Below are 15,127 nucleotides of genomic sequence, written 5' to 3' on the forward strand. Positions count from 1 at the left end.
TGCTGTTCTTCCTCTGGCAGCAGGGGGTCTCTAGCCTTTGCAACCACACGTCGGAGTCCCCTGGAGGGCCAGGCGCTCCTGGACTCCCCGCTGGCCTCCGGAGTCCCTTACCTCATTGGAGGGCCTGGTTCTCCGCTGGCCTTCTGGTTGTGCGAGTGTTGCCGGTAGACACCTCTTCTCTTTTTTATTTCGTGTACTCCCAGAGTTTGTTTTACAGCAGGAGTTTATTACCTGGAATTGGTTTGAGATTATTTAGCTTTCTTAATTTTTAGAAAAAGTTTGTTTTTATTAAAGTAATCCTTCTAATTTGAAGAGTGAAAAGTACTAAAGGCTTTTAATGAAAAACAGACCCCGCTCCACTCACTCCCTGTTTTAAAGCTGTATTTCCCCAAAGTGGCCATTCTCATCTCTTCGAGCTTCACTTCTGCTATGAGTATCTGTGTGTTGGAATAACGAGAGGGTGGCCCTAAGCCCGCTTACCGGTTATGTGCCCTTCGAGAAAAAGTGGTGATGGGTCGGCAGCCTCCAATGCCCTGTCCACTTTGAACAATGTGGACTTTAGTGGAGGCAGATTTTCAGGTCTCCAGTAAATGCCTGTGACCATTGACCGTTCTCTTTAACCCATGTCCATGACAGAGACGAACACCCTTAGCACCTTTTTTTTTTTTAAGATTTTATTTATTTATTTGACAGAGAGAGACAGCGAGCGAGAGAGGGAACACAAGCAGGGGGAGTGGGAGAGGAAGAAGCAGGCTCCTAGCGGAGGAGCCTGATGTGGGGCTTGATCCCAGGACCCTGGGATCACGCCCTGAGCCGAAGGCAGACGCTAAACGACTGAGCCACCCAGGCGCCCCTCTCCTTCATGATCCTAACGGGTGCACTTGCAAAGTGAGACCTACTTGGAAATGGTGGGTTAAAATTTGCTAGGGAGGTAAAATGAAGAAGTGAGGCATAGAGATAACTCGTTTGTCTTTTCAAGTGTATAAGTTATTCTGATTAATGTGTTTGCATGTGGAAAACTGTTGCATTGAGAGTAGCTAGCAGCTTTTTCTAGTAGCTTGTGGAAAGCAGACATCTTCAGGAAGGTAATTATTTTAAGTGCATCTGTAGCTATGTAATGTGCACATGTGTTTGTAATTACAGTTGGCAAATTTAGAATCAAGTGCCAGATTTATCGCTGTTTATATATTCAACAAATGAAAAAATCTATGTAATATTGGCTGCTACCTTTACAAATGTGCATTGTTGCAGAGTTTGCGAAGCACGACCACGTGATAGTTGTCACCACTTAAATGTGCTGTGGACTGTGCTGCTCAGAAGATTGTGTTGGGTCACCTCACAGGCTTATCGCTGAACTGAGCAAATGGTACTCTGTAGGTTGCCAACATGGGGCTCCAGCGTGTCTGGCCGTGTGGTGGTAAGACTTGGCATGTGAGTTCAGGGTTGTTTCTCATCTTTTAAAGAAAGAAAATTATACGTTAGTGAGTACAGTAATATTTTCAGTAAGTAGAAATAACATGCTGTCAGGACATAATTTATGAGAAGTATTTAGTAGGCCATATACAAATTTTAGAACAGTGGGAATTTTTGGCTAGAAATTTAGAGCTGTTTGCTCTTAACCAAACTCCAGGCATTGGAAGCCTGCATTTAAATGCTTGATATGTACATTAATTTGTTTACTCATCAGTTTGTTGACGTTTCGGCTTTAGGATAAATAACAGGCCTTTTTTTGGGGCAAAGTCAAGAAAAATAACAAATGTAGGATTTCGTACAAGTAACGTCTTACATCAACAGTTTAGTTATGTGTGTGTACTGCAATTAGATTGCTGTGTAATCAGAACTAGTAAACCAAGTAAGTGTGTGGCTGGCAAGGTCCTATTTTGTAAGGGATGGTTTATGTAATAAACGACTAACTGGCCCAGCTTTAGTTCTGGATCGTGCTAATATATGCAGAAACAACATAGAGCCAATTCTTGATTAATAGGAAGTTTACCTAATTTGTAAGTCATGAGGGCTTCCCCTTCGTTCTCCTGGTTCCTTACCCGCTCCCCTTCCCATCCTCATTTTCATAACTGCTTAGAAAAGGTTTGGGTGGGAGAATAATGGGGAGTTATTTGGTCGGGATTTTGGCTGATATTTTTTGGAACCTAGGAATTGTTCAAATGTTTTGCTGGTGTGAAATTTCAAAAGTAGTTATATGTATTTTAAAAAATTATTCAGCCTTCTTTACCGAAAGCAATTTCCAGTTGGCACTGGCTGTATCATACTGGTTCAGGAAATTTAAAATTCTCTATCATGCTTTACTATCGATTTTTATACAGATTCTTGTCAGAGTAAATGTCTCAATGGGACTTTTTTTTTTTTTTTCCTGGCTACTGTTTTCTGGAAGAACAGCTGTAACTTTCCTGCATTTTGGTTCTCATGATCTTTAAGGCTCAGTGAGCAATTGAACACAGTAGTTATACACAGACTGATGAGGACTAATTTAGGTTTCCAGCTGTGTGGAAGCATGGTTTAGCTGTATTTCTGTAGGTCACACAATTAAGTAATTTTATAGCTGTAATTTGGAATATTCCAGCACCTACCTGAAACACTGTTAGCTGGAGCTTAAGAACTGATAAAACCTAGATTCCTCTTGGGTGCCATCTGAATAGGGTTAATTGCCCTAAAAGGACCTTTTTGTAAGGAGTTCCAAAGCATGGATACGAATATCAGCATCACTGCGAGATGTTAATGGGCTGTATTCACATAATTATAGCAATTAAAGTCATTGATTAATATGTAAGAAAACTTTAAGAATTTTAAAATTTTCATTGTTCTTAAAAATAATCTCTTTATTTTCTTCAAAATACTTTCCATTTGTGAAGCACTTTCCCTGTTCATTATGCATATATAAATATAGTTAAAGCAAGCTGAATAATAGAAATGGTGTCATCAAGAAAGGATGACTATTGGAGAAGATCATTTATTTTAAGTCTGCTGAATTATAAGTAATGAATTCCTTGCTGTGAGGTGAGGGTAGCACATGTGTTTAAGGATACCCAAAGTCATCACAGATTTTACTGCCACTTCAGTTCAGTAAACATGTATTGAGTGCCTACTGTGTTACCAGGTATCAAAATTCTGTTAAATGTTTGGGATTCACAGATGAATAAATATGCAGTGTGCATGCCAGCTCTCTCCTTCTGCGGAGTTTAGAGTTATGGATGGAAGTCAACGTTCAGCAGCTAATTCAGTGATTTCAGTCTTCTTTTTGTGTGTGTATGAGGGGGGTTCATGTACTTTTGTAGCAACTTCTTTTTTTTTTTTTATTAAGATTTTATTTATTTATTCGACAGAGATAGAGACAGCCAGCGAGAGAGGGAACACAAGCAGGGGGAGTGGGAGAGGAAGAAGCAGGCTCACAGCGGAGGAGCCTGATGTGGGGCTCGATCCCATAACGCCGGGATCACGCCCTGAGCCGAAGGCAAACGCTTAACCGCTGTGCCACCCAGGCGCCCCGGTAGCAACTTCTTATAGGCAGTCAATCCAAGTGATTAGTTTTACTTCATATTCTTTCTTCTGGTAAATGACATGCCTGTGAATATTCCACTCTTAGAAGGTAGAAGTAGTTTTGAGGGAAGTTTTCTCAGAGATTATGATTTTGACTGTTACACCAATACCAAAGAAGAAGCTGGAAGACAGGGCAGTTGGGGTCCAGAGAAGTAAGGAACATGGCGACATGAAGGATATTTTGTCTGTCTCCTTTGTGGGGGATACAATGCCAAAGCAATTCTTTATGTAAGCCTGTGTAGTTCTTTATCGGTTATACAGTGAGGTTGAACGTATATCCAGGTAAATATCTCAAGTTTACATAGTTGTGGAACTCGTCTTTAAAAATGAGTGTTCCTTCAATTGCATGCCAGGATATAAAATGGCAAGTTTTAGCGCACAGATATTCACTCAGGCCCATGTCAGACGCACGTTGCTTCCTCCTCCTCGCTGCTGTCAGTACCTTAAACTTATTAAAGAACTAGTGTGTGAATTCATCCAATTCTTCAACATCAGCTGGATGCCTATAATGTGTGTGGCCTTGGGCAAGTCACAACAAGAGGTGTGGGTAGGTCCTTAGTCTGATATAATAAGGAGCTCAGATGAACAGGTAAGTGTCTGGCTTTGTGGTATTATGATGGAGTTACGCAGGGGTTGATTTGTAAGTTTTCTATCACCGTGTAAACAGTTACGGTAAGTCTGAGCAGGCTTGTTGTGTTCTCTCCTGAGGATCTAACAAGGATAAAGTCTAGGCATCAACTGGGCTTTTCTCTGGAGGCTCCGTTTCCAAGCCCATCCAGGTTGTTGGCTGAATCCAGTTCCTTGTGGTTGTATGTCTGAGGCTCCTGGTTTCTTGCTGTCAGCTGGTGGTCACTCTCTGTTTCCAGAGGTCACCCACATTCTTTCTCATGAGGCTCCCTCCATCTTCAAAGCCAGCAGTGGTGTGTCACATCCTTTGAATCTCTCCGACATCCCTTCCTGTCATCAGCCAGAGCAAACTGCTTGCTGTGGAAGGGCTCGTGATTAGGTCTACCGTATAATCACTCTTTTGCTGTAATCACAGGAGTGACCCCATGGGGTGGAGATCACGAGGGTCATCTCAGAATCCTGCCCACCATAGTTGTTACTGGAAACAGAAGAGAGGTTTAAAAATGGCTTCTTGGTGTTGGTGATCGCCGAGCTGGAGGGACGTATACTTGGGTTAAAGTCCAAGTCTCTACTTACTGGCTTTGTCGTTACTATCCAACCAATATTTACTGAGGCTGTGTTAGGAGCAAGTCACTACACTGAAGAGACTGATTGCTCAGTCATAAAATGGGGGAGACTTATATTTACTTTGGAGTGGTCTTGTGAGAATTAGAGGTCATATAAATAAAGTACCTGGCAAAGAGGGGTGCTCATCCATCTCACTATCAAGAGGAGTCTATTGGAAAGAGTCTGAGACGTGTTGCAGGTGGTAAGGAAGTATGGACAGAGGTTAATTTATACATTCTGTCCCTCAGTCAACCGGTATTTATTGACTCCTAAAGAGGAGGCTGAGACTAGGATAAGTGAGGGAGATACTTGCCTTGAGCACAAAATTTTAGGGGGTGGGAAGGGTAGTGCTCAAAACCCAGTAGTGAGGGGCGCCTGGGTGGCTCGCTGTTAAGCGTCTGCATTCAGCTCAGGTCATGATACCAGGGTCCTGGGATCAAGCCCCGCATCGGGCTCCCTGCTCGGTGGGAAGCCTGCTTCTCCCTCTCACACTCCCCTTGCTCGTGTTCCCTCTCTCGCTGTCTCTGTCAAATAAATAAATAAAGTCTTTAAAAAACAAAACAAAACAAAAACAACAACAACAAAAAACCAGTAGTGAGATAAACGATATGCTAGGTAATCTTTTAAAAATAAAATTAATGCAAAAAATCCATAATGAACCAAATATCAGTATAAAGACTGCAGTCCTTGTGCTGAACCATATTGTGCTTAGAGCCATATGTAAGGCAAAGGAAGAGTCGGTAGTACTGATCCTGTCTTTATTTAAACATTAGTTTGTATTAACTTTGATTTTTAAAAGTATTGTGTTAATTTCATTATCTGGATACCTGAGTTTTAAATGTCGTGCTCAGGATGAAAGCCTTTTTCACCATACCCTAGCCCTGGCCCTGTTCATCTAGTATAAGGCTTTTCTTTTCCCTTTTGGGACTTTGGAAGTCAGCAGTAGAGTATAGAAGTTAAATAAATGGTACACAGAATGTAATCAAAGTTAAACTTCACTTTGAAGATGATTTTGACTACATTTAAATATTATTTTAGGTTACATCCTGGCCGCCTTCTCAGTACTTCTTCATTTCCTCACTTATTAAAATATGATCAACAGTTGTCAAGATGATTATTTTAAAAAAATAGGTCCTATGTGTAAAGTATAGAATTCTTTTTTATTTTGGAGTTGCTTTAAACATCTTTGAGTCTCAATAAAGTCCCATTAGAGTATTTGTATAATAACAGATCTGTCAGTTTTGACTTTTTTGTTTAATTCCTCTCTGATTTCAATGGCTTTGTAATCGTTGTTCTTTTTAGCTATTGCGTGCTGTTATGGGTGCTTTCCAGTAATGCAAGTGGTTAGGGCAACTGCCACATAATATCAGAATGACTATTTTATTGCAAATCTGTACTCCATTGTGTCTTCCTTCCACAGCCTTGTCAGAAAAGGCTAACATTTTCTATGGTCTAGGCATTAGTCCCATGATGGATATTTAGTCCTATGACTGCTATATTATTACTATATTTTAACATTTCTGAGAAATACAAATCAAGGTGCCACTTGTTATTTTGAATGTATTCCAAACAGTAGACTCTACCTAAAAATAGATAGTTGGAAAAGGAAAGCATTGCTTCTAGCTAATAGAAGCTAAAATGAAGTCTTGGATTTTAGTGAAGGTTGCAGTTATATAGCTTTTATGATATGGTAGAAAAATTTATTAATCTCCCTTTTCTCTTACAAGTGAACAAATGCTCTATGCTTACACACTAATATACCCATGATTTTATACATTCTTAAATCATATAAAATGTAAGCAACTAAAAATCAGTTGGAATTTATGACCATAAAATAAAATGTCCATCAGGGGAGGTAGTATTAATCTGAGGGAAATCTGATACCTCCATTTAAAAATTGTTCTGAATGTTTAGAAGCATTAAATAACAAACCAGGAGTGTTTGCTTTAATAGAATTTTGGCTAGACTTGTAGAAGTATGATATTGTTTAATCTCCATTCTTTTGAGAAACTTAAATCACATTNGACAGAGATAGAGACAGCCAGCGAGAGAGGGAACACAAGCAGGGGGAGTGGGAGAGGAAGAAGCAGGCTCATAGCAGAGGAGCCTGACGTGGGGCTCGATCCCATAACGCCGGGATCACGCCCTGAGCCGAAGGCAGACGCCTAACCGCTGTGCCACCCAGGCGCCCCGAGAGAGAGAGATCTTAAGCAGGCTCCATGCTGAGCGTGGAGCCTGATGCAGAGCTTGATCTCACAATCCTGAGACCATGACCTGAGCCAGAACCAAGAGTTGGATGCTTAACTGATGGAGCCACCCAGGCACCCCTCAACTGAACAGTCTTAACGTGTGTGTGTGTGTGTTTAATGTCAGGTGTGAAGTGACACAGGTAGGAGAGTNCATAACGCCGGGATCACGCCCTGAGCCGAAGGCAGACGCCTAACCGCTGTGCCACCCAGGCGCCCCGAGAGAGAGAGATCTTAAGCAGGCTCCATGCTGAGCGTGGAGCCTGATGCAGAGCTTGATCTCACAATCCTGAGACCATGACCTGAGCCAGAACCAAGAGTTGGATGCTTAACTGATGGAGCCACCCAGGCACCCCTCAACTGAACAGTCTTAACGTGTGTGTGTGTGTTTAATGTCAGGTGTGAAGTGACACAGGTAGGAGAGCAATGCTACTAATTAAAGTTGTCATGTGCAGCACTGTTTAGAAATGAATTTGAACCTATACCGAAAGCATCCACATTGTGAAGCTAGACAGTTCTGTTTTCTCCTTTAAAGCAACCACTCTGTGGGGAACTTTTAAAAAATAGCCGCATTATTAATCTATTGATTTAAAACGGCAAGCAGCTCTGTCTACCCCAGGAAAGGAGCAGGAAGTACATGCCACTGTAAGCAACATAATGGGGTTGTTTCTTGGTGTTGTTGGTATCCGTATGGCAAATAGTTCGGGAGATATAAATGGATAAATAGAAGTGAAAGATTAAAAAAGCATGGAATTTTCCAACTGCAGACTTGATTGCTTGTAAAGAAACCTGGGGTTGATTTAAATCCGTGATGCTCAAGCTTCACCAGGAACAACCTGTTGTAGTAAAGCCAGAGACAACCTATTGAGCTTTTTTCTATGCCTTTCAAAGGAATTTTTTACCTTTCTAATGCCTAAATACCAGTGCCCAACGGGAGATATTTCCCTGATGTTTTTGAAAGGATCACATTCAACAGAAAGCATCTTAGGCAGTGAGGTAGAATGATAAATATTATGTTGGGAGAAGGGAAGAAAGTCCATTGGTGTGCAGAGCAAGCTTTAAATTCTTTCTCAACTTCGCCAGTAGTAATTTGCTAGGAGTCACTGCGTTACTGTGGTATTTTTATTTTTGTCTTTCTTAGAAATTTCTAATAGTTCCAGGTTAAACAAACTAGTATAAATCGTTCGATCTACTATGATTAGATATTTTTTCCTCTTTCTTCATTTTAGAAGTTTGAAAAGGACAAATGGCAGAAATGACTATGTTCCCTTAAAATAGCATGCCAGCGGACAAACCTGTATTTAGCAAACAAATGAAAATGTCTTCATTATTCATAAAACTACGTGTTTATCAACGGGGAGTTGTTAGAGTAGATGCCATGGGGAAATTTATTTTTATCTTACTGTTTTAGCTACTTTATCAGAATTATCTTCTTACCTTTCTGTTAGTTTAGGAAAATATTTCTTTTGATTTTGAATAAGAAGGGTGATCTGTTGCCTTTTAAATTTTGTGACCACTTACTGAGTGACAGACATTTGCATTCCAAATGAATGCACAGAATTGTTCAGAGTTACTTGTTTTTCTTCTTCAGTAGACAGGAACAACAGGTTGGCTCTTGTGTTCATTTTAGTTTTACGGTGTTTTTCAAGTTTTAATGCTGTAAGGGGAGTTTTATTTAGGCACAGGGAACATTTTCCTCTGAGTCACTTGGGATAAATTGTCTGTTGGCCTGGTAGGAAGACATAATGGTTGAAAATGCACTCATTCACATGAAGTGAGAACTCCAGATCATTTACCACCAAATATTTAAACATTCTGAGGCTACTGGGGAAAAGAAGAACCAGCTATTATTGTTAGTTATTTTAATGTCAGCGGTAGCTCTTTTGATCAGTGATGAAAAAAAATTAGTAAAATGATCCTTAGTCAGTCTTCTTTTTAGTTAGTTAAAAATGATACATAGAACGGTATTTGGTAAATGCTTGTCCTGTGGATGATTATGGCAGTGATTATAAGAATCATAGTGGCCAGTGTCTTAAACAGTGCCAGATATGTATTGAACACTAGAAGTTGAGTAAGATGTATTTCTGTCATATAAGAGCTCAGGTTCCCTCGCCTCTTTCTGGGTAGATGTGACCATATGATTTAGTTTTGGCCAGTGGGATGTAAGTAGAAGAGATGTGTGTAACTTGATAGGCATCATTTTCTTTCCTCTTTCCTGCTAGCTGGAAGGTAGGTGTGATGGTGGGACCAACATGGCCCCAAAGCAGATGGCGTGAGTTGAATATAGCAGAGCAACAAGATAGGAGTCTGTCTGGGTCCTGTACTGTTGAGGACCTGTCATTTCTGGCACTGGACTATATATTATGCAGATGGAATGAAATCCCATCTTGTTTATGCCACTGTTATTTTGGAATTTGCATTTCTTTTTGCTGAACTTAATCCTATGCTAAGATCTAATGAGACAAATGTAGTCATTGGTCAGGAAGCCAGGTAGGCTAAGTGAATTGAATAATGGATGAAACGACCATCTGTTAGGAATAGCTGGGGTATAATTAAGGCAAGAGTCCAGGGTTATCTATCTTTATGTGGACACGAGATGCGAGATAGGAATCCAGGAAGACTGAGTCAGAAAACCTTAAAGGAAAACAGTACTGGAAAGAGTACTACAGTTGGCTTTACAAAGCCTGTATCATGCAACCAGTATTGTTGCTTACTCTTCAGTGAGCCCTAGTTCCTCGAACTATGAGAGATACCTTTGATTGTTACAAAGATAAAATGGAACATGTATGGTGAATTGCTTTGTAAACCACGTTCTGGGTAATGAGCACATTGAACAGGTACAACTCACAGGATGAAATCATAATAAGAATTTAAATTGTGCTTCCTGCTATCCATTTAAAATGTATTCAGAGGGGAAAGTTTATCCCTGTTTTTAATGAAAATTTTAGCAAAATACAAAATCAAAAGAAATATTTTCCAAAGTCAGAGAACTTGCTAGAATTTTTCTGAGTTTGCTGGTAGTAGAAAGCCTTTATAATTCCTTTAAATTGCAATTATAGTCTCATTTGGGAAATAAATCTTTTTTTTAATTTAATAACGTTTTATTTTCCAAAACGTACAGTTGGTGGGATCTGTTCATGCATTTTCCCAAGCAGCTGGGGGGCATCTCGACCCTTGGTGTTTCTGATGTAAATGACTTGAGCTCTGTGCTTTGAAACCAGTGTAATAAGTCCTTTACTAAGGAGCTGGTCTGGCCGGGGAACCTCTAGTCTTCAGTCTCTCAGAGAGAACAGCTGGGGTTATATAGCTTAGAGTTGGGAACTTTTTTACAGAGTTTGTCATAATTATGTTGCTTTGTCAAACAAGACAAACCAAGTTATTGAGCTTGTCCTGAACTTTGCCTTCGGACCATTTCTTTTTTGGCCTTGCTGCCACATTTGTTCACTGGGTCTTTGTCTTTTTTGGCCAACTTTCAGGCTTCTTTCTTCTCCTTGTCGTCCTTGGGTGGCATAGCGGAGCTCAGAGAGCAGCGGCCACCCCTGTAGCCTCACTAAAATGTCGGACAAAAAAAGCTGGGAAATTAACCTTTGCCTCTGGTAGACATTGTACAAGGGAGTCTGCATTCTGGAAGGGTAGATGTGATGGGCTTTCATTCATTGAAAAAGTATTTATTGAACGCCTGCTATGTAGCAGGCAGAGTTCTAGGCTGGGGAATATAGTAAATCACAAGAAAGAAACTCCTGCTTCTTGGAGCATCCTTCTACTGGCTCCTACTTTCTTCCTTGCTAATTTTTTCTCCATTTACTAGCTGCTATCATAGACTCTTCTGAGATAGAACAGTATCAAGTGTCCACAGGAAAGTCCCTTTTTGGGGTTGTGGATTCACACTGGCTTTGTACACTTTGGATCCAGCAGATACTCAGAGCTGACTCATTTTCTTAGGGGTGTGTCTCTGAATCCATCAAAGCCTTCCCTGCTGGGATCCTCTGACCACAGCTCCCCTGGACTGTTTTGTTTTTCCCTCTGGCTGACACTTTCCCATCAGCCCTTGGTTTTTGGTGATTCTGTATCATAATCTTTATTGGTGACCCTGCCTGGTGGTCTTATAAAGGGTTCAGAATGGCTCCAAGCTGGCTCTTTCGGCAGACCCACTGCTAATCCACATCTTTGGCCATCTTTGATGTCCTTTTAGAAAGGGAAACTGTCCAGTGCTTCCCAGATACAGCATTCTGTGTGGCAGCAGGTCACCTGATATTTCTTAGGTTGGGGATACTAGTAAATTTTGGCTTCCAACCCCGGGGCAATAGAATAAGCTTTCAAAGTGCCCTTGAGGTTCTTTTCTATTGAAGGGAAAGAAAGAGGTAGCACTCACTCCTGTTCTCCTCAGTCTGTCTGTTACCTGACACTTGTACCCACTAAATCAGCAAGGGGTCAGATACTTCTGTAATGCCTCCTGGGAAATTTGCATTTTGGTTTACACCTCCCTGTGTATCTGATATTTATCATATGAGGCCTGAACTACAACTCTTATTTTAATATCCAGTTACACATACTTTTCAAATATAAAAGCTGTTTATTTGTATTCTCTCTCAGGAGGGCTTTCCTAGGGGTAGCATTGCTGCTTTTGAATTTCAGTGCTTGGCTAAATTACTTCATCTTGGCCCAGATGTGCAGAGAAAATGGGAACATTTTATTACTCTCTTAACTGATCTGGCCTTCTTTGCTTCCTGGATAGTAGGGAAGAGACTGCTACAAAGTCAAGGAGAAGAAACAGTGCAACAGAATTAAATTGTATCTTTAGGTAAAATGGGGAGGCTCTGGGGTTTTCTTCCTGTGTGCTGTCCTTCAAGAGGTCATGTGAGTGTATGGGGGAGAAAGTGGAACATTGGGTAGAAGGGGAGATGGGGCTTTAGAATGCATGGAGCCCTTGGAATTCTCATCTGTTCCTGTGGCTGCTATTAATGTGATCAGGACAATTATTACTGAGATGCGAGTAGTTTTGTCTTTCTCAGGAGAGAACCTGGACACCTGTCTTTATTTGGATGCCAGTACTCTTCTTTCAGTCTGCTTGTATTTCTTAGCATTTATATTTCCCCTCCTAGGTTGCAGAAAATTCTGGGTTCCCTGCCTCCCTTGTGGAGGCCATCATGAATCTAGCATGGCCGAAGGTGGGTGTTACTGCCCCACCTTTTGGCTTGGATCTTCGAGTGTGTCTCCTCATTCTTGCAGAGTGGTTGCTACCCTCGTGAATGTCAGATCCATGTTCGGAGCAAGGAAAGTGGGGGAGGCAAAGCATAGAAAGGGGCATATCAGCCAGGTCTTTAAAATTGTTTTTATTTGTAGAAACAACATAAAATTTTACAGAACTCCCCCCAGCAGACCTACTTACATCTCCTTGCGTAAAAAAGTGCCACATGGTGACCCTTGTGGGAATGTGGCTGGGAGCAGGAGGCAGATGAAGGTTGGGGCGGACACCAACAGGACCCACACAAATATTAAGTCACCGCTCGGATTCACCTGAAACCCAACTGTGAAAGTGCCCTCTACTGTATATATATATAAAAAAAAAATCATGTTTCAGGCTAATGAAACTAATAATTTAACTTTCTAAAGGGGGAAGTTCATCCTTACGGGAGGCGTTCCTGATGCTCATTGGCTTTCCTTTTGTTGTGAAAGACTGTATACAAAAGATACTGCAATCTCAGGTTCGCATTGAAGAAATACTCAGAATAATGAACCTTGTTTTATTGCTAGAAGGAAAAAAAAGTATAAGGCATCAGTGAGCATCTTGAAAGACACAACGGGGATTTATTTTGCCTTCTGTTCATGTGTGTGCCCTTTAATTTTTTTCATTCTTCAGGCAGAGTTCAGGCAACCCCAAATTAAAGCAGTGTGGCACGTGATGATTAAATCTTATCTGGCTGTTCTGGAGATGGATAGATAACAGTCCTTGCAGAAACCCTTTTGTAGCATCTGAGAAGACAACTGTCACGGAAAATGCTGTAACTCCCCTGTGTTACAAGATAAAGTCAAATTAGATCAGCTGAGGTCCTTTGCAGGTAGTGATCCCTTTAATAGTATTTGAAATGTGTTGACTGAACAGAAAGAGAGTGTCCTAAGTGAAGTTTCATTATCCATGGGAGCCGGTTGTAAATAGCACAGTGTTGTGATGTATGTTCAGTTAATTTCATGTTCTTTTGAAGCGGCTCTTCAGTAGCTTAAAATGCTTATTACCACTAAACATTGTACATTAGCACAGAAGAGCCTAGAGAAAACACCACTTACCCTTTGGTAGCGGACAAATAGATAATAGCGGAAGATAGGAATTAATTATCTTTATGCAGATGTCACAGCCTGCAAAAGAATGGGATTATTTATGCTTTGGAAAAAAAAATACCATTTTGTTTTTATGAAGATGCAGAACAGGCAAATAGCTGCTAAAGAATAAATTATTTGAATTGATATTAACTCAGTAGCTTATTCAGAGCATCTCAGAATATAGTACACATTTTTTAACCTCCCTTCCCCCTTTTAAATTCAAGAGGTACTGCAGAATGCTTCAGCCTTCTGAATTAGGAACTGTGGCAGAATGATTGGTTTCTTTTGTCCTGTTCTTTACATGGGCAGTCTGTTTGCTTGTCAGTGCTTATTCAAGGTGCTGATCCTAAATTGTAATACTTATTGGCCCTGGCTGTAGAGAAAGCATTGTTTGCCCGTCTTACTGTGCTACCGAAAGCATTATGGAATATGTTTAAGGATTCTTAAATAGAGGTTTTTCATTTGTATTAGAAGTTTCTTCTAGTGATAAAAAGAGCTTTTGCAGGTGTTAGAAAAAGGTACTGGACACTAGAGTTTTGGGATATCTAAGAACTGTATGTGCATTTTTAAAAATTCTTTCTCCTCACTTGCTCAGTTATTTAGCTGTTGATTTGTATCTAGCATTTTTGTGTTGAAACAACCAGCATCATCAACATTTTATCCATCTTTCTAATAAAGTATTTAAAATATATGCTTTGAGGTAGGTACATCGTATTTCTATCTCTTCTTGAGTTTCTAGGGCTCAGTTAATAGCATTTGGTGCCATGTATGTTTTTGTCTAATGGGTGGTAGTTTGTTGAACAGATATTATGGGACACATCATTTTTCAGCACTTATGTGTGTAATGGTCATATAAAAATGACCATGGCTTCCAGCTTTGTGAAGGGGAGAGACACACCTGCACACATGAGCAAACACCACGTCATAGGCAGACTTCTAAAGATGGCTCCCCTAGAGTCCCCTCTCCTGGCTATTCAATCCAACATGAACGCAGGTACTATAGTGAAAGGATTTTGAGGTTGTAATTATAAAGTCCAAATCAGTTGACCTTATAATATGGAGATTATGCAAATGGGCCAGACCCCAAAAGTTGAGCCATTTAAAAGGAGAGTTTTCTTTGACAGTGGCAGAAGAGGAAGTCCGAGAGCTTTAAAGCCTGTCAGGGGCTCTCCTCACAAGGCCATTGCTGGTTTGAAGATGGAAGGGGCCATGTGAGAAGGAGGCTTCTAGGAGCTCCTTGCTGACAGCCAGCAAGACCTGGTGATGTCAGTCTCAGAGTAGCAAGGGAACAGGATTAGTACAGCAACCTGAATGAGCATGGAGGTGAATTCTTGCCTAGAACCTCCAGATAAGAAGGCAATGCAGCCGGCACCTTGATTCCGGTTTTGTGTGAGACTCTAAGCAGCGAACCTAGCTGAGTCATGCTGAGCTTCTGACCTACAGAACTGTGAGCTAATAAAGTTGTCTTGGTATAGTCCTCTCCATTTGGGATCACTTATTTTATAACAACAGAAAACGAATACATACATACAGATAGACTGGGTGGTCACTTCTTTATGCCAAGAAATGTTAGAGACCCTTCTTCATCAATTCCAGTTTAAGGACCTACTTGCTTTCCCCCCGCCAGAAGAGTTGGATAACATTAACAGAATTTTAGGTTTACCATTAATATCCTGATTGTACACATGAGAAAATAGAAGTCCAGAAGACATAAGATTTTTGTCCAAGGTTTTGGCATGAGGTAGTGGCAGAGCTGGGATAGCAACCTGTATCCGGAT

General features: G+C 40.7%; 1 protein-coding gene and 1 pseudogene across 8 annotated transcripts in view; one reads left to right on the plus strand and one right to left on the minus strand.

The window, feature by feature from the left end:
- TMTC2 (transmembrane O-mannosyltransferase targeting cadherins 2) overlaps positions 1 to 15,127 on the plus strand; it is a 674,893-nt gene that overhangs the window by 44,387 nt on the left and 615,379 nt on the right. The window lies entirely within an intron of this gene.
- LOC109489749 lies at positions 10,133 to 10,666 on the minus strand (annotated as a pseudogene).

The sequence above is a fragment of the Ailuropoda melanoleuca genome, chromosome 15, assembly GCF_002007445.2.
Source record: "Ailuropoda melanoleuca isolate Jingjing chromosome 15, ASM200744v2, whole genome shotgun sequence".
NCBI lineage: Eukaryota > Metazoa > Chordata > Mammalia > Carnivora > Ursidae > Ailuropoda > Ailuropoda melanoleuca.